The following is a 26555-nucleotide window of genomic DNA, read 5'->3' as shown; positions in this document are numbered from 1 at the left end:
TGACAGACAATTTGGTGATTGACATTGTTAGCGCCGATCTATTCAATTGTGATATGAACCAACCAAGTCAGCGAGTTTCATCACCCGATCCTGTTAGTCACCTCTTACAACAGACATGGGTTGCTAACACTAGCCCAGATCTTCACGGGTCATCAACAATGAAAATGACATAAAATTAATTAAATAAAGTGCTATTGAATTTAATACCTGACGACACCAGTTTGTCTTATTGGCATTAAAAATACTTCTTGATTTTTCTTAAGAATCGATTGTTCCATAATTAAGAGTAATTACATTCATGGAGAATGTTCTTCACATGATAAATAGAGTTTATATAACGCATCATATTGTAACAGGGCAGTGGGGTGGCCTTGTGGTTAAAGTGTTTGGTTGTCATGCAGAAGACCTGGGTTCGATTCCCCACATGGGTACAATGTGTGAAGCCCATTTCTGGGGTCCCATGCCATGATATTGCTGGAATATTGCTAAAAGCAGTGTAAAACTAAACTAAACTCACTCATATTGTAACATTTTCAACGTAATCACCAATATGGCATTTATGTATTTTCAACCAGTATTTTATGAAGTAATATATTGTGACACAAATAAAGGTTAACATCCACATCTCCATACACCATTGCAAAAATGTACCCATGGCTGCAAAACAGATCTGTTATTCAGCGTTCACATACATGAAAACCTATTCTGAACTTTGGAAAACTTAGTTTAACTCGAAAAGCGATACATTTATGAGAAGTTTAATATCTCCCTTAGGACAAAGGAACTTAAGCTAATCACAAAAATGAATGCCAATGTGTTATTTGCCTCAGTTTTAGAGCCCCAGTAGAAATGAGTATGGTGAATATATCGGTGGCATTTGGACATCATCGGTTAAACACAAAAATCCTTGTAAATAGCTATAGCCATTGCTTAGGCATGAGTATGATTCTGTAAATTACATTTAGTTTGTCAGTTTCAGGCTGATTTACTTTGCAAGAATTTAAATGTTCAATTTCTCTATTCTTTGAAATGTTTAATTTTTTTTGTGTCACAGTAATGGCCGAGAAGATGTACCATTATAGAAACAAATGCATATTATAACAGGTCTAGGAATTTTAGACACACTATGTATATTAGACAGATTTAAATTAGGAGATAAACATCATGTGTTGGCCAATTTCCGGGTGTTATTGAGTATTTGAAGCACGGGAATTCATTTGGAACTGACGGCGTCAGGCGGAGGTTTCAAATGGAATATTCCGTGCTTCAAATACTCAATAACACCGAAATTAACAACACATGATGTTTATCGACATTGTAAACACAAAAGTAAACCAAAAGGTCCACACATGTTTTTGTGTCTGCACTCATTGACATCGTGTACGGGTACAGCAGTGAAATGTCATCAACCGGCCGTTTCGGCTGTCTCTCATGGTAGCATCTGGAACTGCTCATTTGTGACGTCATTAGGACCTTACGTCACAATATGATTTGAATGACGTCATCGCAGCTGACGACGTAACAATACAATGGTGTGAGCGATGTTTGTAAGTATTAATACGCAGTGAATTTCCGGGAATCGAATACCATTTGATCACGTTTTTCAACCAATCAGATTAAAGAACACAGTGAATTTTGGTTTACAATGAGGATTACTGCAATGAATTGCTTGCTGACCAACTTCAGAGATTTATGTAGAACTGTTCAGAGGCTGATATCCAGCTGAAGTGCACCACAGTCAGTAAAGAGTGCCATACATATGTAAATACTATTTGGTTGCTGTTTATGCCGCACTCAGCAATATTCTAGCTATGAATGCACAATACCATTTAGAAAGAGGTCAAATATGACATATGGTATATCTGAAATGAGTCCCATCCAGGATTTTCAGAATCAGGCACCTAATTGCAGACACACCAAGTCAGCAATCTAAGCACTGATCCATACAGCTAATGCAGGGGTTTTGAAATAACCCATTGCCCGACGCCCCAGTCCAGTGTTTTTTTTCTGTCGGGCAAGCAAATTTGTATATCACGCTGTACCGGTGTCCAGTTGACTTTCCAATGTTAATTATGTTGTATATTTAAAAAAATCAACAAGAAAATCAGCCAGTATAGTGGAAGACTTATCAGGGCAAGTGATTTTACATGTGCCACTGTACCGGAGTACACTAGCAATTTTAAAGTTATTTCCACCCCTGCTAATGTGGTTTCCACATATTCCAGTCTTTAGATGGCTTGATGCATGCGTTGCTTACTGAGGCCCAAAGCTTACATAAGTTTCTGTTTTGTTTGTTGTGTAATGAAGCACTCAGCAATATTCCAGTAATATGGCAACGTTTTGTAAATAACCAAGCCTTGATAGTGTAGTGATTGACATCATGAGCATCAAGGAATACAGTTGGTAATCTTGGGAGACCATGACATGGGTTCATCCAAGTAGCTGATCCTGACCATTCGATCCTTTCAATATCAAAACAACAAGCATTGGTTATTTGGGATCTACGCTCATACCCAGTTCGTTGTTAATATTGTAAAATTGATAGCAATGACTTAGTCAAGCTTCCTTATATTTCACTGATATTTGCAGCAATGAAGAGTGAGTGAGTGAATGAGTATGGTGTTTCGACCATTTTAGCAATATTCCAGCAATGTTACGGTAGGGGACAGTAGAAATGAGCTTCACACATTGTATCCATGTGGGGAATCAAACCTCGGGTCTTTGGCATGACGAGCAGACGCTTTAACCACTAGGCTACCCCACTGCCCAGCAGTGAATAAGAAGAGGCTTTGGTGCTTTGTTTAACAATCAGTTGATAAATGTTTACCAGTTTCAAGAAACCCACCATCATAGATATGGTACTGACAAACCTTGAAACATGATAGGGCTGAACTGGGACTCGAACCCACAATTACAGACCTCCAGCCTGCCCAAGGGCTGCAACTTTGTCAGTCGAAGTGCGGTGCCTAGTAGACTGGGTCACTTCGTGTCCCTGATGAAGATATGCACACCAGGTGGTGGATTTAATGACCCTTTAAAGCTTAAAATTTTTACAATTATTAGTGTCAATGTTTTTGTCAATTAGAGTTGCACCTTTTTTGGCGACTGTTACCATAGATGTTTGTTTTTCGGATTAGCCTCAGACTTGTTGTCTACGTTTCAAAGTTCTACATGTATAATTAGTGTCATTTTAATTGTAAAATTGACCCATTTTGCCAAGAAGTCAAGTAAAATATATCTCACATTGTCTTACATTTTAAGAAGAAATGATTGCATTAAAACAAGACAATATAGTTATATTTACCCACACCTGTGGTGTAAAATGGGTATTGCATTTTGGAATTTGCATGAACTGGTGGATCATCTCATAGTAACATTCAGGGTGTAATGGACTAAAATATGTAAGATGTCAAGTTGCAGAATTGAATCTCAGCAAGATATTAATGATTTTAACACTATTACTTCATGATTATTTTGTTTGAAATATGTGTCGGAGATACAATAGGTGCTGCATGAATCAGTTAGTTCTGCGCCAACAAACTTAAATCTGATGGCAAATTGTGTTGCATTCATGAACTAGAAACTGGTAGCAAATTTAATTACCTTTAGCTAATCTTTTACAAATCTAATTATTTTGGGGGGACAAGTCAGAAATTTGATTGAATCTACAGGAATTGTAACAGCTTTATCAAACTGACTGATTTTCTGGCGATAATATATTTTTATCATCTCTGGTGAATTTATGATTCTGATGGAATGAAAGAAGCTGTTCTGTAGTCTGTGATTGATTAGAAGTGGTTGATGGAGTGTTGTATTTCATGATATTTTAGCTTGAAGGAAGGAATATATCTGATCATTTCTTGATACTAGCTGTTCAGGAATGTTCACATGTAATGATTGAAACTTGTGATGTACTATTGAATGTTGTAATTTGATGGTTGGTGGGGCCATTTTTAACAATAACTGGATGTTTGATGGGATGGAAAAGTCAGTCAGTGGCTATTGTGATGTTCTTGTTTTTTCTAGGGAGTTTGATCAGGTAGGGATCAGTTGATGAGTTACTGATCAGTTGGGGAGTGAGGGGATGAGTGGGTTAGAGGTTAGATCAGTTATTCACTTAGTGGGATAGAGAGTAGATCAGTTCTTCACATAGTGGGTTAGAGAGTAGATCAGTTCTTCACTTAGTGGGTTAGAGAGTAGATAAGTTCTTCACTTAGTGGGTTAGAGAGTAGATCAGTTCTTCACTTAGTGGGTTAGAGAGTAGATCAGTTCTTCACTTAGTGGGCTAGAGAGTAGATCAGTTCTTCACTTAGTGGGTTAGAGAGTAGATCAGTTCTTCACTTAGTGGGTTAGAGAGTAGATCAGTTCTTCACTGAGTGAGTCACACTCCGGCACAGCGATGACTTAACATAACATCACTGCCACAGGCTAATTTGCATATCACGTGACCGGACTTTTCTCTTGTTTGTAATCAAACGCGCATATTCATTATTAGAAGAGACTGGACTCACGAAAGCTTTTCAGCGCTCTCTTCATAATGTTTTACATTGTTACATATACATTCTTCCACAACTGCGACAGTAAGGTCTATGACAGTACATATTTAGATATCAAACTGGCTGCATCGCTTGCTCTCCATCAGCTTCGATGACAGCACGTGGAGCCGTACAACCTATGTAAACAAAGGATCGCTACGCAAATCGAAATAGTGTTACATGTTTTTGGATATTTTCTCAATGAAACTAACCCATTCTGTCAAAGATGTTTAATTAGTTGTGTAGACTCGTCAAAACTAAAAGAGTTTAGAAATAAGTAAATTGTATTGAATGGACGGTGCAAGATGTGACGAATCGTCACATTTTTCTGGCCTGTGGCAGAGGTACTATGCTGGCTTGCCTCATGGAACTCTGGGAAGGAGTGAGAATAGATTAGTTCTTGACCAAGTGAATGAGATCAGTTGCTGAGTGAGTAGACAAGTAGGTTAGAGAATAGATCTGTTCTTGACGAAGTGAATGAGATCAGTTGCTGAGTGAGTAGGCAAGTAGGTTAGAGAATAGATTAGTTCTTGACCAAGTGAATGAGATCAGTTGCTGAGTGAGTAGACAAGTAGGTTAGAGAGTAGATCAGTTCTTGACTGTGTAGGTTAGAGAGTAGATTAGTTCTTGACAAAGTGAATGAGATCAGTTGCTGAGTGAGTAGACAAGTAGGTTAGAGAGTAGATGAGTTCTTGAGGAAGTGAATGAGATCAGTTGCTGAGTGAGTAGACAAGTAGGTTAGGGAGTAGATCAGTTCTTGATGAAGTGAATGAGATCAGTTGCTAATGAGTGGATGAGTGGGTTAGAGAGTAGATCAGTTCTTCACTTAGTGAATGAGATCAGTTGCTGGATGAGTGGGTTAGAGACTGGATTAGTGAACAGATGAGCAAGAGAATGAATGTGTAGTGAATACAGTCAGTAGAGGATTGAGATGAGTGTGTAACTAAGTAGATGAGTTCATTCTTAATTGATAGCATCCTTGAGTTTCGAGCATGTCATGATGACATATCATCACTCAGGCATCGTAGGAGGGTCTCCATTCCAATCCAACTCCCATCGCTCTCACTACACTTAGTCTGTGATGCCATTTCTTCACAACCCCAACACCTTCACAACCCCAACACCTTCACAACCTCTCCCCACTACTGCCGCCACCACAATGATAAATGACAAAACCAATCATAACATATTGTGTTACATATTGTTTTTCTTGTCATGCACCATCCATGTCAGAAACAGAAGCTGAGTTGTATTTGTATTGTTCAAGAGAAATGTGGAATATCAAAACAGCTAAGTCAGGGGTGGAAATAACCCATTGCCCCACATCCGAGTCCAGTGTTTTTTTCTGTCGGGCAAGGAAATTTGTATATCACACTGTACCGGTGTCCAGTTGACTTTCCAATGTTAATTATCTTGTTTATTTATAAAATCAACAAGAAAACGGCCGGTATAGTGGAAAAAATATCAGGGCAAGTGATTTTAAATGTGCCACTGTGCCGGAGTACACTAGCAATTTTAAAGTTATTTCCACCCCTGTAAGTGTAATTTATATCTTTACTGTCAGTCATAGTGGTGTTCCGATGATCGATTATAATCGAAAATTGATTGGTTACCCTTTTCCGACGAGACAATCGATTGCAAAATTTCATGATCGATTGTCGCTAATGATTTTTACGAAAACAGTAATGAATACCCAACTCAGACCACAAGACAACTGGCAGTTACAAATGATTATAACTTCGGTCCGCATTATTCACAAAATTCACAATCATATTGCGTCTACTTACGCCTTGAAATGAAGTGAAGTTGACTGAAAATGGATACACAGTGTATATATTTTGTTTCGCTTCATGTCATATTTATTGTAGCTGTCGATCACAACAAACTGGCATGCACACTCGGCAGAGCGATGACTTGCATGTTTACCTCATTCCATGAGCGCATTAACTGCTGCTTAGCTGCTTACCTTGTTCATGACGGACGATTCTAAATACATAATAACCCAGCTGCAGAATATAAAAATAAACAAAAGGAACAAAAAGTCTAAATAAATAATGATCTGCCAGTAATGTGTTAAGATAAATAAGCGTAAGTTTTGGTCAAATCATAATTGTTGTTAGCTTTCGGCCAAACAAAATGGCTGACTGTGACCCGGGTTGATGTCGATGAAATATTCAACTACCCTTGCGGGAAAGGCAGATCCAACGCTTGGAAGTGTTTGGATTTTGGAAGAAATGTCAGGGGTCCCCAACGAAGGATAAACTTGACATGTCAAAGGCAATTTGTCGATTTGTCGAAGGAATATCATAAACAAAGGTATCGACTGCATGAATTTTAAATTGATACTAACAAGTGAATGGTCTAATAGAAAAGTATCATCATGTTATACGTCCATGATATGAATCCGTCCATACTCTTAAGTCTATTACTATCAGTACGAAATTTGAAACTACACAATGCATACAAACAAATTAAAACATTATTGAAAACGAATGACATGTAGGCCTTGTTACATGAATTATCGTAAATCAGGTGTTAAAACTTGAGTTACCTTTTACTTTGCTATGTCAGAGTCAATTTTGGATATATATCTACTTGCAAACATAAAATATATGAAATAAATCCTGAAAGTTGATTTCATAAATGATCAGAGATTATTTATTTGTCGAAATCAAGAACATAATTGATATTTGTCTTGTACTTAGTTAGTGAAAATACATGTTTGTGTCTATATATTTCAATTTCAATGAATGTTCTTCCAATTTCTGTAGAATTTCTAGTGAAACGTATTAGTAGTTTTAGGCTAAAATTTGTAGTCACTAGTATGATAAAATTGTTGAGGTTGGCATCTCTGGCATTGATGGTAAATAAAAAATAAACCATAAAAAGAACAAATTCTTTTTCTCTTCTTTTGTTCAAATTCAACCATCTGTCTCTGAACTGAACTTACTTACCTTTAGGAGTCTGAGACAATACCAAACACATGGTCTTGTGTAACATGTTTTATTCAGAGGTTATTCTTGTCATTTCATTTAACCGATTATTAACCGATGATTGATCGGTTGAGCCAATCCGATTGTAACCGATGATCGATTATGAAATCACAACCGATTCCCAACACTAGTCAGTCATGATTGAGCAAAAAATCGAATAGATCTAACAAAAACATAATTTGGTATTTGCAAAACACAAATGGCGGTAATGAAATAAATGCAGAACAAGCTTTCCCAGTGTTTCCTTGGAGACAGATTAATGTTCTGCGTTCACCAAAAATAAAATTATTCTTACAATTCACATTCAACTTGACATCTTGTTTACCTCTATTCACATTTCTATTTTACTAAATTTTTTCAGAGTGAGAAAATCTAATGACAGCTAACTACAGTCTTTCAAACTTCCTGACGTCTGTCTTGTAGCATCCCCCATCAAGATCTTTTATGCCAGGCAGTGGACTGATAGCTGGCAGTTTATGCTGGTTATAGTGGGTTGGCCTTCAATAATGTTGAAATCTGCAAAAATTGCAAAATTCATGATTCAATTAGAGATACCATCTACTATTGAAAGCAAATAAGGGCCAGTCCTGAAACTGGGTAATATCCATTAAATCAGAAGATTATGAAGCTGCTGTAGTGGTATCGTACAATAACAGAGTGAAGCAGAAGTGGACTGTTTATATCATCAATGTTAATGAAATAGAATACTGACAGTCAATAACCTTGCTGATCACTTACGAACTAGTCAAATGTTTTCTGAGTCAGGTTTATATCCAAATGGTTCCGTGTCTAGACGATTAAGATTCCTGTCTCTTTTCTGTTATATATGGCAGGAAGACGGGATTATTCTTAGTGAAGTTGAGGTCTTCTTTATTTGTGAACGTCTGAGAAGTGGTATGACATTATGCATATGCAGCCTTGCTTCAGACACTGTCTCAATGAAATCGTTCGATGAGCTCAATATTTTTGTATGTATTCCGTTTAATATGGTCTGATGTAACACAAACAGGCTCCAATGGGTAATTGACTTTATGACTTCGGACATATTGATCTTATGACTGCTAACTTTGTGTGAGCAAAGCTGTCGTAATAAACAAGTTTGAAGGCATTGCAACAAAGTAATTATGTCATGCTAGACGGTTCTGGCATCAATTTTGAATACAGATTTGGGGGGAGATTTTTGAAAGATTACATGTGGAACTTTGTAGTTGAACTTCTAGAACTGAAATCAAGGGATTTCCTGAGGTGCATTTTTGTGTAAGATTTGTGAACAATTCAATTTTTAATGGGTGACTGGAGCGTTCAGTCTAATCGTGATGAGAAAGAGTAATAATTTGAAAGTTAAGTTGTTTGTGTCACTGTTGAGAAACTTTGTTGTCATGATGAAAAGAAGTTGTTGATTTAATGTATACTGAGCTAATCATCCGCATCACTGTTCCCCTTTCACAAACCCACTCTCACTCTCTCTTACAGATTCTCACTCTTTCTGGGAAACTTTTTCATAGACCTTGTTCAGGAGAACTGTGTTATTAAACGTAGAATATTCGTGTGCGTTAATGTTTCTGAAATACGAACAGTCACGCAAACGCTATGTACTTCGCGGAAGATTTCACTGCGTGAAACACGTGGAGTTGAACCTGCACGAGGTTTCTTCGATAGCAGTTTTGAACAGTTGTTAGAACTTTGGACTTGAGTGGTTGTGTTTTCGACGACGTCTCCCTAAATATAATGTTAGAACTTGACTGGCAAGCGGTCATATATTCGACGACCTGTAGTTATATTTGAATTATAACTCGTCATTTGATAGTTTCGATAGTTTTTCGTTGTAGTCACAATAGGACTATATTGTTGTGAACAGTGTACCAACTGTATACATTTGTGTGAAACAAAAATAGAATTAAAATGAAAATAGATTAGTCACAGTGTTGAGAATTTGCTTTATAGAACACTGCATAACAGACCTGCTCATTCACTGTTTCACAATCATTTTCATTCATTTGTTTACTCACTCTCTCATAAACCCACTCAGTCTCACATAAACCCACTCACTCTCATAAACCACTCACTCTCTCATTAACCCACTCATTCTCTCATAAACCACTGACTCTCTAATAAACCACTTACTCTATCATAAACCCACTCACTCTCTCATAAACCACTCACTCTCTCATAAACCACTCACTCTCTCATAAACCCACTCACTCTCTCATAAAAACCACTCACTCTCTCATAAACCCACTCACTCTCTCTCATAACCCACTCACTCTCTCATTCTCTCATCATAACCCACTCACTCTCTCATATAAACCCACTCACTCTCTCTCATAAACCCTAAACCTACCTCTACTCTCTCATAAACCCCAATCTCCAATCACTCTCTCATAATCCACTTATTGTCTCATAAACCCACTCACTCTCTCATAAATCACTTACTCTCCCATGAACCCACTTACTCTCTCATAAATCACTCACTCTCTCATAAACCCACTCACTCTCTCATAAATCACTCTCTCTCATAAACCCACTCACTCTCTCATAAATCCACTCACTCTCTCATAAACCTACTCACTCTCTCATAAACCTCTTACTCTCTCATAAACACACTCACTCTCTCATAAACCACTTACTCTCTTATAAACCACTTACTCTCTCATAAACCAACTCACTCTCTCATAAACCACTCACTCTCTCATAAACCCACTCACTCTCTCATAAACCATTCACTCTCTCATAAACCCAATCACTCTCTCATAAATCACTTACTCTCTCATAAACCCACAAACTCTCTCATAAACCACTCACTCTCTCATAAACCACTCACTCTCTCATAAACCACTTCACTCTCTCATAAACCACTCACTCTCTCATAAACCCACTCACTCTCTCATAAACCACTCACTCTCTCATAAACCCACTCACTCTCTCATAAACCACTCACTCTCTCATAAACCCACTCACTCTCTCATAAACCCTCTTACTCTCTCTCATAAACCCACCCACCCACTCTCTTCATAAACCACTTACTCTCTCATAAACCCACTCACTCTCTCATAAACCACTTACTCTCTCATAAAAACTATAAACCCACTCACTCTCTCATAAACCACTTACTCTCTCATAAAACCAAACCCACTCACTCTCTCATAAACCACTCACTCTCTCATAAACCCACTACACTCACCTCTCTCACTCACCACTTTCACACAAAGGCTCATACATTCTTTCACAGACTCCACTCACACACACACCCTCTCACTCATCAAATAATTCACTCTGTCACACAGATCACTGAGTCATTTCCACTCTCTTCTCATACCCACCTACTCTCCTCACAGATCCACTCACCACACACCCACTCACACATAACACTCACCTTCTCACATACCCACTCACACAAGACTCACCCTCACACAGATCCACTCACCATCACATACCCACTCACACACCTTCACACAAGACTCACCATCACACAAGACTCACCCTCACACAGATCCACTCACCATCACACAAGACTCACCCTCACACGGATCCACTCACCATCACACATACCCACTCACACACCCTCACACAGATCCACTCACCTTCACACATACCCACTCACACACCCTCACACAAGACTCACCATCACACAAACCCACTCACAAGACTCCAACCCTCACACAGATCCACTCACCTTCTCGCATACCCACTCACACACCCACCCCTCACACAGATCCACTCACCATCACACATACCCACTCACACACCCTCACACAAGACTCGCCATCACACTAACCCACTCACACACCCTCACACAAGACTCACCATCACAAATACCCACTCACACAAGACTCACCCTCACACAGATCCACTCACCATCACATGCACTCACTCACACACCCTCACACAAGACTCACCCTCACACAGATCCACTCACCCTCACACAGATCCACTCACCATCACACAAGACTCACCCTCACACATACACCCACTCACACAGATCCACTCACTATCACACAAGACTCACCATCGCACAAGACTCACCATCACAAATACCCACTCACACACCCTCACACAAGACTCACCCTCACAGATCCACTCACCCTCACACGTACCATGATGCTCAAACCTCACAGGCACTCACGTTGCCACAGACCTACTCACAGGACCACCTCATCAATACTTACTTATGAACTCATCTACCCACCAACCATATCAGTAAGTCATCCACCCCCTCCGTAACACCCATCCATCCATCTCCCTACTCACATCTGGCAACTCGCTCACAGACCTTCAAGGTCACCTTCAAACTCTCCTACAAACTTTCTCACCTAACAAAGAACAGACAAATTTCAAGTCAGTGTACAAGTTAGTTTTTGATTGGATTATGTCAGGAAAGTTTATTGATGAAAGCACTTGCAAACTTCTTCAGTTTCATATCTAATAGAAAGTTTGAAACTTTCTTAAAATGGCATGAATATTGTTTAAATCCTGGAACATATGGAAAGAAAATGAGAGAAGTTTAATACTTTTTGAATGATAATGAAATTTAAGTTGTTATGTAGATTTCAACATTTGTACATGAAACATAACATCTACCATACATCAATGGTGAGAGATAATGCAAGAGAATTTGAAAATATAATGAAAACCACTGTGTTCAAAATTAGATAACTTAATTTGGCAAATAAAATTTTGGATTATGAAACATCTAGATTTGCATTAAACTGTCACTATTAGGCAACACCCTGAGGATTAGGTGCTCTTCAGGAAGTGGTACCCAGACAATTGACATTTTGTAGTCTGCAATTGTATTCTCTACTTTCATTTTATGGATGCAGTAATAGCCACCAACTGCTTTATGATGAAGTAGCATGTTTGTCTGTCGGCCTCTTTATTGGCCAAGGTCATCGTTGACCTGAGTAACCATTCTAACCACAGAGGCCTTGAGACATCTTGGCGGAGTTTCTAGGAGTCTACAGTGGTAATTTCTGTCTCATAAATGCATAAGCAGGAGCTTCACTGGACTCTGGTGGATAAGCATTAGACAGGATTCAGGCATAATCAATTTCAGTTCAGAATATTTTCCACGATCAATACTAACCTTAAACTAAGACACGATTGTGACCAGAAATCTTTCAGTTCAACAACCACCAATCTGCGAAAGCTTATGCTGGTTGCTCTGCAAACTTAGCACAGAATAATTGCCATTATGCGAGCAGAACAATGATGTGAGAGGTACTTAATTATTTGTAGAATGGTTTGTGTAAGACTTAAATAGGGTTAACAGATATTAATATGGATGGAAGGTCTAATCAGAACCAAGGGGAATATTACGATTGTTAAACTGTTGATTTGGTTGATATTCACCATAATGCCTACTTTGTCCTGAAATCTTTATGTTTTTGTTGTTGTGGGAGAGCTCTGCGTGTATGAAGATTACTTTTACCCGAGTAATGAACAAGGCATTACTCCTCTTGTGTCATATGATAACCTTTTTGTGATGTTATATGTTTTATGGTAAGGGGGATACTCTCTTCATTATATTTCACCGTCACTGATGAAGTGGGAGATGGTTGGAAATGCTTCTTGTTTAATGTGTTTGCCGCCCCAGGCGTTAGTTGGAGTCATAAATTTTCTATTTAATCTGCATAAAATTGGAAAATTCCTAATTTAAGTTTAACAAGTGACTTAACAATTATCGAAATCTGATTAACTGTAATGACAAAAAGGAGAAAAAGCCCATCAACTTTACTTTTTACATGCAAACATTTTTTCAATAAATGGAGGCCACTTGTGCTCAGGAATAAACTCGCTGATAATTTCATTTAGGGTACTTTTTGTCTTTATTATTTAACTAGCCTTCAGGTTTAGAAGTTTGTTCAAAAGGTTGCCATGAATTGAAAAAAAAGGAAAGTAGAAAAAAAAGAGCAAAATTAAGTTCATCTTTTTTTGACATGTTTATAATAACTTTTGATGGAGGAGTGTCTTTATTAAATTAAAGAGTAAATTTACTTTTTTTCATCATTTTGTAAAAGGCCTTTTATATAATACCTCATGCAATTCATTGTCTGCTCCATGAATGCTGTATCAGGAAAACTGTTATTTGCAACTGCTTGTCAATTTCTAAAATGCAGACGTTGTTGCTGTAAGAATGTGTTTTGAAGTACACCCATGCATTGATGACATTTGTGTTTTGAAGAAGCAGAAATTGTCTCTTGCTATAATTTGCACATCCATTCGTACACAGTATTCTTATCATGAGGTAAATGTTTACTGAAATATGTTGTTGGCTCAAATGGAAACTTCTATCCATGAACGATAAGGTAAGCCAGGATTTTATGTGATGCGTAATTCCTGTGTATGTTGAGTCAACAATTTTGTCAAATACTCTCAAAATACTTTGATACGAGTCATAGTTTATGCAATATTTTTTCAAATTAGTGAACCCAAGTAACCCAACTAAATAATATAACCATGCACTGCATCAGATTACTTTCAACAGTGGACAGTGTCACAAGATGTGCTTTCAAAGCCCTTACTCTATTTCGAATTATTTTGGAATTATGTTATTGACAAAATATTTTCATGACTCCCAATTTCAGAATATGACTCCCAAAACATTTTCTGTGAGTCATCATGACTCCCATTTTTCAATGCCTTTTACAAAAATTCAACTAGGGTTTGCAACTCAACCAAAAATGTACTAGAATCTGTACTTTACTGAGAAGACCGCCTCCATGGTGTAGTGGTTAGAGCGTCTGCCCAGAGCGGAAGGTCGCGGGTTCGATCCCCTGACCGCGTCATACCAAAAGACGTTAAAATATGGTACTTGTTGGTCCCTGCCAGGCGTTCGGCATTAATGGTACAACAAGGACTGGTCGGCTTCGGAATCAGTATAATGTGTCTGAGTGGGGTATTCATGCTTCACTGCAGCATGGTATCTCAGTGGGCTAGCACTATTAAACCAGCTTAAGTCTGGGCTAGTACAAGCAGCCGCACATACACATACACACGCATGCACGTCGTCATATGAGCGAAATATTCTCAAGCATGACGTTAAACCCAATTTCACCTCACCTCACCTCACTTTACTGAGAAAGTGTTATCCCAAATATAACATATATTGATTTGACCACATTCTGAAATGCATTGTGTATTCACAGCTTCAGGATGGGAGCAGTGCCAATTACATAGGGACACACATTTTCAAGACTATCAGTTTTCACACTTCCATGTTTTACTTTCATTGGCATTCTAAAAGTTGAGGATATGAAGAATGAGGACAATTCTATGGATTTACAACTTCTTTATTCTGTATAACGTTTCAACAAAGATTCTACTTGCTTGACAACGACATTAGAATCTATGTTAAAACGCTGCCTATACAGAATAAAGAATTTGTATATCCATAAAATTGTCCCCATTCTGCTTCCATGTTTTGTGGAAGTGGCAGGCTTCCAGAATACAGAATATGCAAATGTAATTTTACTGATTTTATGAGGACCATACTCATGCATTGGCAATAGTGTTGCTGTTCACAAGGCTTTTTAGGTTTCTATGGCAACTGTCAGTCATCCTACCAGTGCAGCTTTAATTGCTATATGATAATTTGTGCTGTAAACTAACCAAACAAGTGAAGATTATAGTCTGTAATTATCAAATTTTGAATTTGACACCAAAAAAAGCCATCAAATGAATGTTTTAATGCTTCTAAAATTGGAATGTTGTCTTTCATCAATATTGACCTCTTGTCCATAAGTACCAGATGCCAGTTTATGTCTGAACACAGGTAAACACAGTTAAGATTATAACCCTTGACAATCACTTTTTGAATCTTCAAAGAAAAACACCAACCATTTTAGTTCTTTTGAAATAAGCGTGTTACTGTCCTTAACCAATGATGTCCAAATGCCACAGACATATTCACCGTACTCTTTTCTATTGGGACTCTAAAACTGAGGCAAATAACACATTGGCCTTCATGTTTATGATTAAATTAGGTCTCTTGATAAATAATCAACTAACATCATGAAACAATGACCAAACAATAACCATGACAATATATTCTGTATTAATTTAACTGCAATTATATATATGGAAGACGTTAAAATAAATATAAACGACAGTTTTTCAAGGGGCTGAAATTTTCACACTGACAGTGTGACGGCTAATGTAAGTAATTAAATTTTTCAAGACAGTTTGGAGCGGGAGCTGCAGAGTGTTTCGATTCTTAGTGTCCTGGGGGATTCACTGAAGCCAATTTTGTTTTATCTCTAACACTTGACTTGTACACAGACACTCAGACTGTCAAGGGCTGCACAAGATAACACTGAAAGCATAGCTGACTTGCTCAGTGGTCGAAGGCTTTGGAATGCTCTGTGCAGAGCTGTGTTAGTAAGGTATGCAAGGATCTGCCTCTGTAGGTGTTCTAAGACCAGAATCTCTCTGGTGTTGATCCATAGTTTATCAGCATTCTCACTGTACAAGAACTCTGAGAATTTCCTTTACTGGACTCTGTGGATCGTTTATCATAATATCAATCACTGGATTGATTGTTCCTGAAATACAACCTTGGAAAATTGTTAAACAACAAACACAAAATATTTGCAGATTTTTATGGAATTTAAAGCCGATATTTACATTTTAAGGCAAGATTTCTTGTTTATTTTCTGTTTTGGCTTGTGTTCTAGAATGGTTTATGTGTATGTTTTATTTTTGTAGTTCATGTGCAGAAATTGATTGTTTAAAATGGTGAATTTTCAAATCCTTGCACAGAAAATCAACTTGAAGCTGAGGAAATGTAAATGCAATTTCATCGTTTCTTTTGGAATATTACTCATTCCTTGGCAGTATTCTTTTGCTGTTTTCAAAAATTTAAAAATTTAAATTGATTTTAAAATACTCTAACGCTCAGTTCTTTCTCCGTCCCTGCTGTAATTGGCCTTTGTAATTATCAACACCAATAAGTGCTGAACAAATGTCAAACCAGAGATTATAGTCCACAATATGCAGATGATAGCAACTTTTTAATCCATGAGGGAAAGTTTTAATAAATGTGGGTCATTTCAAAATGCGAGTGGTATGTCAATTGTTATAAAGCTCTCTTGAAATAGATGTTAAGTAGATGTCCACTATCACTGACCGCTGAAGGTCTGACAATGCCTTGAGATCATGTTCTCCCCCTGGTTTAAGTTTACTCAGAGTATGATTCAGCAATATATTTGTTGTTTAACGCCGCACTCAGCAATATTCCAGCCATATAACGGCAGTCTGTAAATAATCATGTCTGGACTGAGCAAGCCAGTGATCAACAGCATGAGCATCAATCTACGCAGTTGTGATACGATGACATGTCAACTGAGTCAGTGAGCCTGACCACCTGATCCCATTAGTCACCTCTCACAACATGCATGGTTTGCTGAAGACCAATCATTGTAACCCAAATCTTCAGGGGTATTCAGTAGTATGTAATTACGATCAGTGGTGATTGAAATGTTTGTGGACTATGTGAAGGAGACAGCTGAATCTTTCTAATGAACTGTAAATGAAAGTAGATTGGAAATAGAAAAAATCTCTGAATAAATTATGGAAGTGAAAACTGTGGGATAATGTACAGTACTTTCTAATAGTCATTCAGAGATGAGAAATTTAAAATATTTATGTATGTGGTACATATGTATTTATGTCCATGTGGTCTTTGTTTTAACTTCTTCAAAAACTTTTGATGTATTGAGCTGAAATTTTGTGTGGATAGTAGTTTCTATAACTGGGTTCAAATTAATTCAGGACATCATAGTTGCTCTTTCAATATGGCAGCCAGGTGGCCATCTTTGATTTAAAAACACAAATTTTCTCAAAAACCTTTTAAGGTCTTAGTGGAAGAGGTGGTCATCTTATCAGAAATGATATATGGCCCACCGTTAATCTTCAAATGAAATGGGGAAACAATCTGTCTATAAAGTTTTGATAAATGCCATATTTTTAATTTTGTAAATCATGATGATAAACATACTCAGTTTATAAATGTTTACCCATTCTACATAACAGGCAGTGTTATGTAGGAAGAAATTGCTACTCTGAGCACGACCATGCGAAGCTCTTAGACCATGAAGCAGACCGAAATCATGCATGCTATTGGCAACACTGGAAACATTAATCTGTGGTCTCCACAGGTTTCTCATTCCTAGTGATTACTTCTGTGGGGTGATATTGGTTCCTGTCTGTCCCTCTGGAGTGCTGCAGGTCCCAGGTCAGCCATCATTCAGACTCCATATAACTGGTTGTCTGCTGGTCATTTATCTAGCCATGCTGGGACATGGCTTCGTGACAGTTGGCTGGTCAACCTTATATATCCTGGGATATAAAGACGTCTGCCGTGACAGTCAGCTGTTCAGCTTGGTACACCCAGAGATATAAAGACTTTGTCTGTGGCAGTTGGCTAGTCAGCTATGTGCACCAAGGGATATGAACTATGTGGACTGACATTTAGTCCCAGAAATAAGGTTATCATGGTTTAAAATATGTATTTACAACAACTAAACATGTATAAAAAGTCCAAAAGGAACCCTGTACCATTATTAATCCTAGAGCTGAAGAAATGTAGACTTGCCCAATCATTCTAAACTTGTGTTGGACTCTTTTTTATTTATTCTCCAGGGTCTAGGAGTCTGGTGAGCTATAAGTTATATAACCAGGGATATACACACTGCTTCCATGACAACAGACCCGTGAAGACCCGGGGTAGAATAGGTCGTCAGCAACCCATGTGCTTGCCATAAAAGGCGACTATGCTTGTCGTAAGAGGTGACTAACGGGATCGGGTGGTCAGTTTCGCTGACTTGGTTGACACATGTCATCGGTTCCCAATTGCGCAGATCGATGCTCGTGCTGTTGATCACTGGATTGTCTGGTCCAGACTCGATTATTTACAGACCACCGCCATATAGCTGGAATATTGCTGAGTGCGGCGTAAAACTAAACTCACTCACTCACTCATTCCATGACAACAGGCCTAAAAAAGTTACTAAAACCAAACTTGTCCTACAGAGAAGAATATTTAGTAAATAGTACCATTATTAATCCTAGAGCTGAAGAAATGTAGACTTGCACAATCATTCTAAACTTGAGTTGGACTCTTTTTTATTTATTCTCCAGGGGCTAGGAGTCAGACCAATAAATACTGCTTGTATGACAGTTGTCTGGTCAGCTGTATGTTATATTACCAGGGTTATACACACTGCTTCCATGACAACAGGCCTCAAAAAGTTACTGAAACCAAACTTGTCCTACAGAGAAGAATATTTAGTACAAAGTACAAAATAAAGTCACTGTCATCACATTCATCTCTGCCTATTAATACTAACTGACTCGACCATATGCTGCCCACTGTTTGTTTTCATCTTTAACCGTCATACAGTTTTGTAAAAGAACAAAAATCCCATTTTGGGGGCTTGTTTGGAAATCAAATCATGTGTTGTTCTCGTCACTACTACGATTCACAATTTAAATGTTTTGTGCCGTTCACTAAGTGAAACTTAAATCACAGGCAAATACTTGAGTTCTGGAGCCTGTCAGCATATATGTTGGACTACCATAACTTTTCTCTTTCCATTCAAGGCCCTGGAATACAACTGTGTACCTGTCATACAGAATATACGAGCAGCTCAAGCAGTATTGACACTGACATATAGAGACATATATATTAGGCAGGTGTATGTTATTGAGATATAACTGAACTAAGCATGACCCAAATGACAAATGTCCATTTGATTAGAGGTGAGGTGAGAAGAGGTGAAATTGGGTTTAACGTCGTGCTTGAGAATATTTCGCTGATATGACAATGTGCATGCATGTGTATGTGTATGTGCAGCTGCTTGTACTAGCCCAGACTTAAGCTGGTTTTATAGTGCTAGCCCACGGAGATACCATGCCGCAGTGAAGCATGAATACCCCACTCAGACACATTATACTGACTCCGAGCCGACCAGTCCTTGTTGTACCCATTAATGCCGAGCGCCAGGCAAGGACCAACAAGTACAATATTTTACGTCTTTTGGTATGACGCGGTCGGGGATCGAACCCTCGACCTTCCGCTCTCCGGGCGGACGCTCTAACCACTACACCACGGAGGCGGTCTCCATTTGATTAGAACCTTTAGCTAAGTAAATTATATACTGTTGTGTACTGTAACAGTTTCGTACAATAGATGACATTTATTTCTACAGTGAGTGAGTTAATATTTAACGTCACATCGTTATTTCTACAGGTCATACCCAAGGGGGATTTGAGTCAGGTGGCGCTGGTTCCTAATTCCTTATGCTTGCATTAAGAGCTGACTTACAAGGAATCTTGTCATCAGGTTCTGTGACTTGGCGGGGCGGTGTGGTAGCCTCGTGGTTAAAGTGTTCGCTCGTCACGCTGAAGACCCGGGTTCGATTCCCCACATGCATACAATGTGTGAAGCCCATTTCTGGTGTCCCCCGCCGTGATATTGCTGGAATATTGCTAAAAGTGGCGTAAAACTAAACTCACTCACTCACTGACTCTGTGACATGGTTCATTGTGTGCTATCATATCCTGAGAAAGTGAGTCCTTAATCCTGTGGCCAAATTCATTTGTCTGGCTCCAACCTTCATGTGGGTGGAATGCTGTCTGATTATCTTAAAATAACATTCACATATTTCCTTCTATTTCTGATGTCCCCGTCTGTATATTGCTGGAATATTGCTAAATGCAGCATGAAACCCAATTCAAACTCTCACTTATTTCTTCACTTTCTAACTTCCCCATTTACATGCTGAAGTTTAAGAAGTTGACCTTTTTAACTGTTGGTTTTGAGTCAAGATGATTGAGTGGTTGGTTTTGGTTTAATACAGTATTGAAAAGTATTACAGCTTTATCATAGTTTGTCAGCTTTATATTTCAGGAAAGTCCAAAGTTTTGTCAGGTCTCGCATGTCTACCTCTTTTGTGAAACTTGACCTGTGAAGATCCAGGTTAGAATTGATATTCAGTAACCCATGCTTGTCGTAAGAGGCGACTAACGGGATCGGGTGGTCAGGCTCGCTGACTTGGTTGACACATGTTATCATATCCCAATTGCGTAGATCCATGCTCATGTTGTTCATCACTGGATTGTGTGGTCCAGGCTTGCTGATTTACAGACCACCACCAATACAGCTGGAATGTTGCCAAGAGCGTTGTAAAACTAAACACATTCACTCATTCACTCTTTTGTGAAAGTCACGAGCGCAGATATGGTGCTGACAAACCTAGAAACTCAATCGGTGGGATTTGAACCCACAATCACTGGATTGTCTGGCCCAAGGGACACAGTTCTACAGGGTGAATTGAGCCGATTACAAGACTGATGCCCTCATCGAGATGATGTCCAGTGCTATCTCTCTGTATAGTGTCAAGTGACCCATACTTTCATATGTGCAGCAAACTTAAACCAAACCAGTTTTTATCTCAACAGAAAAGTGCAGCTGATGGACATTTTGTGCATGTCATCTTAACCAAACCTCACCTTGAAACCTCTTGAACATACTTCAAGGCATCAAATCCAAAATTCAGGCTGACTGCCAGCTGGTCATTATAGGATATTTAAAAATGCCCATTGCATAATATTATATCCATTTTGACAGAGTTGTAAACCATTTATGAATATCTTCGTAATCAAATGAAGCCTTAAAGTTTTTTCACGGCTTCAAATCCAAAATTCAGGTTGACTGCCAGGTGGTCATCTTGATGTCAAAATGGCGTCGGTTTTGTGAAATGTTGCTAATATTGCTGACCAGCTGTTCTTGTGTATGATAGAGATGATGATGATGATGATGATGATGATTTGGAGATTTAATGTGTGCTTTCCGACATAATGCGTATTTCGAACACGGATGTGAGAGATGAAAGTGTGGCTCTATATGCGGCATGCGTACTGTGAGACAGTGATGAGAGGAGGTGTAGCAGTAAGATACAATCTATCACTGACTACTCTGTAAGTGATCACGACAGCTCGTGGTGGTGCACCGGTCAGTTATGTGTGATCAATAGATCCCTGGACAAGTGATGGTGGCGATAATTACTGTGAACATATTCACGTATTTGATTGCTGACCCTTTGAGTCGTGCAAGATGGAAACAAGGACCTTTGGAGCTGATGGTGTTTGAACGTTAACGAGCATACATGGCTAAAGTGATAAGATGCAGACCAGTCATTTGGTAAAAAGCTGCTTTAAGTCTGGAAAACTGACTGTGATTTTGTACAGTTATCCATCTTCAAAGAGCTTAAAGAAATGCATTACTGGTATGAAGAATAAAATGTTTGAAAGTTGAAAATATAGTGCTGGTGTAACGGATTGATCATTGATAGAAGATGCTCACTTTGCAATTCATTAGATGAAGTTACAGTAACAGTGGCTTAAACTTTTGTGGTATGTTGTGTAGTTGATACAAAATTGTTTTATGAATACTGATTCAGAAATTGTTGAGACAATTTTCGTAAAATGGTTACTGATTTCAGACTGTTTCCTTTGAAAATATTGATATTATATATATACTGACTAGCATACTTGTTGCTTTGTGACAATATTGATATTATATATATACTGACTAGCATACTTGTTGCTTTGTGACAATATTGATATATTTGAACTTACTGTTTTGTTATACAAGCACATCATTTGATATATATCATATAAACTTTATCTTTATTTTGCCGTCAATGGCCAATGAAATCTGTTTCGACAAATAATAGAGATTGATTATTATCTAGCATGTTCTATATTTATGAACCAGTTCATTCTAAATCCATGTTTCTTGTGTTTATATACAAATGCCTTAGATTAAATCAATTCCTAAAATATAAAAATATCCTTACTTTTATTTTAATAATATTTCTAAATTCATTTCAGGAAATTAAACCTGACTCAGCCATTTTGTATTTTCCTTCTGCAATTTGCTCACAAAGATGGAAAAGCACATAACAAAATCAAATTGTAATAAACTGGGTCAGTTCAGGACAGATCATGATGAAGAGAAAGTCATGCAACAGTGTGATGAATACGACTCCGTATTTTTCAAGACAGACTCCTATAATTCCTATAATGCCCTTTAATGTTCATGTCTTTCATAAAGTCACACCGGCATCATTACACAGAGTGATCTCCTTTCTTCTGAGAGAATGCACTCCTAAATGAAAGTGGGTGATTCTTTCAGTGCATATTTCTCTGTCCGACTATCCTTTCCACCGTATTTGGTTAGTTGAAAATCAAGGCCTAAAAGGTCAGTTGTTTCCTTGATCACTCCACTGAACACTTAGGAAGAATATAAACAGCCTACAAGACTGATGAGAATTGTTCGGGAGTACTCACGGGCGAAGCGGCTCCTTTTTTCCTCGCATGCCCACTATTTACATTGTTTTGCTCGTGATTGCTGTAGGTTTTTGCTGGCATATACCTCTTTCTTTCAAATTAAAATCAAATACTATGTGAAGCTGTCAGGCGATGGTGGCTTCGACTTTCAAGTGATCATGTGAGTTTGGTATTGGGGAGCTTGAATTTCCTATCACTTCACTAGAGCCAAGCAGCCAGGAAATTAAGTAGAGAAACAAATGTTGCAGATGAAGATTGGAACAAGTGCCCTGCGGAAACCTGGTTTTCAGTCACGAGTGTGCTTTGTTTTCTAAGACGAAAGTAATGTCCTGTTATTCTTTATTAGATTACAAAGAAAATCTAATATTGTTAAGTTAAAAGAAGTAGCTGACATTTTTTGTGTGGACCTGAGCAAATCCTTATTTATCATCATTTGATTCATGATAACAAGAATCGATTAATTAGAAGTTCGTGATAACAAGTCTAGGTCCCCAGAGTGACTTTAATTAGACAATTTGATCATTCCACTGGTCAGGAACTTGTGGTATAAACTATCTAGTGACATATCATTACTAACTACGTTTTCAACACACAAGTGACATTAACCACTTGCTGACAGAGAATACTAGTGATAAAGGGGCAGTGGGGAAGCCTAGTGGTTAAAGCATTCGCTCGTCACACTGAAGGCCCCGGTTTGATTCCCCACATGGGTACAATGTGTGATGCCCATTTCTGGTGTCCCCTGTTGTGATATTGCTGGAATATTGCTAAAAGCAGTGTAAAACCCAACTCAGTCACTACTATTGATGGACCGCCTCCGTGGTGTAGTGGTTAGAGCGTCCGCCCGGAGAGCGGAAGGTCGCGGGTTCGATCCCCGACCGCGTTAAACCAAAAGACGTTAAAATATGGTACTTGTTGGTCCCTGCCTGGCGCGGCATTAATGGGTACAAGAAGGACTGGTCGGCTCGGAGTCAGTATACTGTGTCTGAGTGGGGTATTCATGCTTCACTGCGGCATGGTATCTCAGTGGGCTAGCACTTTAAAACCAGTTTCAGTCTGGGCTAGTACAAGCAGCCGCACATACACATACACACGCATATGAGCGAAATATGAGCGAAATATTCTCAAGTACGACGTTAATCCCAGTTTCACCTCACCTCACTACTATTGATAAATACTGCACAGAATCATAAATTGATATGTTAATGGTGAATGATATGTAACATAAAATGATTTCTTTTTTCATTCTTGAGTATATATATGTCATGTCTGAAATACTGTTTGGAATACACTTGTTATGTTGGACTCAACTGTAAAACATTTAGATTGGATCCATAACTTCCCGGGCAGTGGGGTAGTCCTAGTGGTTAAAGTATTTGCTCGTCACGCCGAAGACCCGGGTTCAATTCCCAACATGGGTACAACGTGTGAAGCCCATTTCCGGTGTCCCCTGCTGTGATATTGCCGGAATATTGCTAAAAGCGGCATAAAACCATACTCACTCATGCACTCTTTAATATTCTAAAAGTGATGTAAAACTGTATTCACTCACTCATTCTTTAATGCTGCACTCAGCAGTATTCAATCTTTGACAACCGCCTGTCGATAAACAGTCTGGGCCATACAATCAGTGACTGACATTGAGGAATCAAACCATGCAATTTTCAGAACCATAACATATATTGTTAAGGGCCTTGATATATAGGAAATAGGATCTGCTTGTATGATTAGTATTGCCCACCATCAAACAGTGAAGATCAGGGGGCGGTGGGGTAGCCTAGTGGTTAAAGCGTTGGCTCGTCACTCCGAAGACCCGGGTTCGAAACCCCACATGGGTACAATGTGTGAAGCCCATTTCTGGTGTCCCCCACCGTGATGTTGCTGGAATATTGCTAAAAGCGGCGTAAAACCAAACTCAGTCAGTCAGTCAGTGAAGATCATAGTATATCACAATGCGTATCGCAATACAGGTACCTGAATCGCAACCTGGCCTGGCCACCCAATTCCTATGGTTTACAGTAGACTGTCTGGTTTTCTCTTACATTTAACTAAACTGAATATGAGTGAATGAGTTGGGTTTTACGCCACTTTTTGCAATATTCCAGCAATATCACAGCGGGGGACATCACAAATGGGCTTCACACACTGCACCTATGTGACCCATGTGACGTGACAAGCGAATGTCACCGTCCCAAGAGTTGAATATGAGTTAGAACAATATTGCATCAAACCCAGTTCCATGAAAACCGCAGGAGATGTTGCAAGTGTTCCAGTCACATTGGTTCAAGTGATTTCTACTGATGTACTTGATTGGTAGCCTCGCCTAAGTGATTAATCATGCTGTATGTAACAAACCAAGTTATTGACTTAAGGGCAATTCAATTAAAAATTCATCATGGTTTCCTTTTAGTACAGAACTCCTACTTTGATGTTCCTGTTACGCAAATGGAACCTTTTGAAGGATATTTTAAGAAAATTGCTTCAGTCTAGGGTTGGAATCATTTCACTACCCCAAATGTGTCTGTTAAGAGACTTTCAAGAGAGTGTTATTTGGGCATGACATTCATGGCAACACTCCACAGTGTACGTGGTTGGTGTGATTAAGCTGTCATTTGCACAGAAGGGTTTTCCTATGGAAATATGATCTAATAAGGTGGTCACTTACCTAAAACTACTCCATTTTAGCTCAACTGGTAAGCCAGTAGGAGCCTCAAAAGGGGTGTCGTGCGCCTCAAAAGGGCTAGGTCATCTGACCCATCATCCATAATTTCCAGATGATCACTTCAACAAATACTGATGAAATCGGACCTAATTTGGTGTATCTTACAGAATTCTTGATGAAGTTGATGGTCAGAGTGACTGTTCTTATTACCTCGTCAGACTGGAATATAACAGGACTTATTTTAGCCCAAGACTTGTATGATTTACTATTTTGCTGTTTAATGTAGAACTCAGATGATTATAGTAGGTCTGTAAATAATTGATTCCATACCAAACAGTCTCCTGATTGTGAATACACAATGTCATTTAGAAAGTGGTCAAATGTAACAAATGTTATAATTTTGGGGTTACACTTTTTCAGTAAAGTACAGCTTCTGGTGCTTTTGTTGGGTTGAGTCCCATCGGAGTCCCATACCATTGGGATTCGAACCCACACCCTCAGAATCAGGCACCTAATTGCTAGCACGCGGAAGTCAGCCACCTAACCAACTCAGTGAAACATCAGTGTTTGTGGTTTAACTACACGTTGGAAGCCACAGTGGCTGAGTTTGTTAGGTGGCTGATTCTGAGGGTGTGGGTTCGAATCCCAATGGAATAGGTGTCTGATGGGTGTGGGTTTGAATCTCAGACAAGACTCAACCCAACAAAAGTACTAGAATCTGTACTTTACTGAGAAAGTGTAATCCCAAATATGACATTTGTTACAGTCCCCTGATTGATCCAGGCAAATTGGCATACGATGACACACAATCAACTACCTGAGTCAACAAGTCTTTTCACTGGTATGCATTGGGTGAAGGTGAAGAGTATATTCTTACCTGGAATCTCCAGGAGTCGATAAAACTTAGACCAAAGCTTGTATGAATTTAGTAAGACTATATTTGGTTTAATACAGGCAGTGAGTGTGTATGGTTTTACACCTCTTTTAGCAATATTCCAGCAATTTCATGGCAGG

At 38.6% G+C, this 26555-nt stretch overlaps 1 protein-coding gene and 1 long non-coding RNA gene across 2 annotated transcripts in view; one reads left to right on the top strand and one right to left on the bottom strand.

The window, feature by feature from the left end:
* The window catches only part of LOC124259134 (tubby-related protein 4-like), a 234226-nt gene that overhangs the window by 194729 nt on the left and 12942 nt on the right, over window positions 1-26555 (top strand).
* On the bottom strand, window positions 1554-16659 carry LOC124259095. The gene is made up of 3 exons (XR_006893755.1): window positions 16649-16659; window positions 10849-10853; window positions 1554-1672 (listed from the first exon to the last, which is right to left on the bottom strand). It is a non-coding gene; the product is annotated as an uncharacterized LOC124259095 (long non-coding RNA).

This window comes from Haliotis rubra, unplaced genomic scaffold (assembly GCF_003918875.1).
Source record: "Haliotis rubra isolate DU_JTF1 unplaced genomic scaffold, ASM391887v1 Scf71, whole genome shotgun sequence".
Lineage (NCBI taxonomy): Eukaryota > Metazoa > Mollusca > Gastropoda > Lepetellida > Haliotidae > Haliotis > Haliotis rubra.
The sequence above is the reverse complement of the archived record's forward strand: the minus strand, read 5'-3'. Positions and strand labels throughout refer to the sequence as shown.